The sequence below is a fragment of the Nannospalax galili genome, unplaced genomic scaffold, assembly GCF_000622305.1.
Source record: "Nannospalax galili isolate Female #2095 unplaced genomic scaffold, S.galili_v1.0 scaffold3156, whole genome shotgun sequence".
NCBI classification, from domain to species: domain Eukaryota; kingdom Metazoa; phylum Chordata; class Mammalia; order Rodentia; family Spalacidae; genus Nannospalax; species Nannospalax galili.
In genome coordinates this window covers 82,209-84,271 of record NW_008337935.1, presented here as the reverse complement: position 1 = coordinate 84,271, position 2,063 = coordinate 82,209, and positions in this window count along the sequence as shown.

Sequence of the window (2,063 nt, the reverse complement as noted above, 5' to 3'; positions counted from 1 at the left end):
TTCTAGTAACTGGGGTGGTGATGCACTCCTACAATTCCAGCACTCTGGAGGTGCAGGTAGAAGGATTAGGAGTTCAAGGACATCCTCGATTAAATATCAAGCTCAGGCCAGCCTGGGCTATCTGAAACCCTATCTCAAAAAAACACAAAAAAAACAAAACAAAAAAAAAAACACACCAAGGGGCTGGAAAGATGGGTCAGTGGTTAAGAGCACTTGCTGCTCTTCCAGAGGATGCAGGTTCTAGTCCCAGGACCCACATGAGGCACCTCACAACTGTGTATAACTCCAACTCCAGACTATCCCAAATCCCCTTCTAGTCACAACAGGCACTTGAACGTACATGGTGTACACTCAAACAAACACACATACTCAACAGTAAAAATAAATCTTAAGCCAGGCATGGTGGCGCACGCCTTTAATCCCAGCACTTGGGAGGCAGAGGCAGACAGATCTTTGTGAGTTGGAGGCCAGCCTGGTCTACATAGTGAGTTCCAGGACAGCTGGGGCTACAAGGAGACCCTGTCTCAAAAAGACAAAAAAAAAAAAAAAATCTTAAAAAAAAAAAATTCACCAATTTCAGCTACACACATAAAAATTCTTCCCCAAGTACACACAACTCAGTTACCAGAATGAACTAAAATAGACAGGTTTTATGTAGTCCACACTGACCTCAAACTCATAGGGCTGATGATGCCCTTGAACTCCAGATCCAATTTTATGCATATGTGTGTTGGGATGGCAAGGTTTCACACTGTGGCTAAGATTGGCCTAGAACTCGCTATTTAGCCTAAATTTCTTTCAAGTTCCTGTTGATAGTCCTGCCTCAGTCTCAAAAGTGCTATGATTATAGAGGTGAGACAGAATGTTATTCAGAGCTTATTTATTTCTCAATCTCTCTCTCTCTCTCTCTCTCTCTCTCTCGCTCTCGCTCTCATGCTCTCTCTCTCCCTCCCTCCCTTTCTTTCTTTCCCCCTGGTGCTGGGGATTGAACTTAGGACCTCAAACATGCTAGGCACACATAATACTCAAAAATAAAAATAAATCTTAAAAAGAAAAAAAAAAAAAAAGCCAGGTGTGGTGGTAAATGCCTTTAATCCCAGCATACAGGAGGCAGAGGCAGGGGAAGCTCTGTGAGTTTGAGGCCAGCCTGGTCTACATAGTGAGTTCCAAGCCAGCTGTGGCTACAGGGAGACACGGTCTCAAAATGACAAACAACAACAACAACAACAAAAACTTGTGATACATGGTCTCATGTATTCCAGACTGGTGGCCTGGGGTTCATGATGCAATGATGACCTTCAACTTCTGACCGCCTGCCTGCACCTCTTGAGTGCTGATTATTACACGCATGTGCTACCATATCTGGGTTTTTTTTTTTTTGGTCTTTTTGAAGCAGGGTCTCCCTGTAAGCCCCAGCTGTCCTGGAACTCACTATGTAGACCAGGCTGGCCTTGAACACACAGAGATCTGCCTGCCTCTGCCTCCCAAGTGCTGGGATTACACGCGTGCACCACCACGCCCGGCGACCATATCTGTTTTTAAAAGATTTTATTTATGTTTATGTGATGGGTGTTTTGTCTACATGTATGTATGTGTACCATGTGTGTGCAATGCCCAAAGAGGACAGAAGAGGCCATCAGATCCCCTGGAACTGATTACAGACAGGGTTTAGTCACCATGTGGGTGCTGGAAACCAAACCTAGGTCCTCTGCAAGAGCAGCAAGTGTTCTTAAATGTAGAGCCATGCTGGGCATGGTGTCAAATTCCTTTAATCCCAGCACTCTGGAGGCAAAGGCAGGCAGAAATTCACCAATTTCAGTAATACACATAAAAATTCCTCCCCAAGGAGATAAAACTCAGTTACAAGAATGAGCAGAAATAGACAGGGTTTCATGTAGTCCACTCTACCACTGAGTTATATTCCCAGTCAAACATACTTTTCTTAAACGCTGGTCAGCTTACTTAATAATACAATATTATTAAGTAAGTGTCTTAATTTGTTCTTCATTGCTGTGACAAAACACTCTGACCACTACCAACTTGGGGAGGAAAGGGTTTATTTT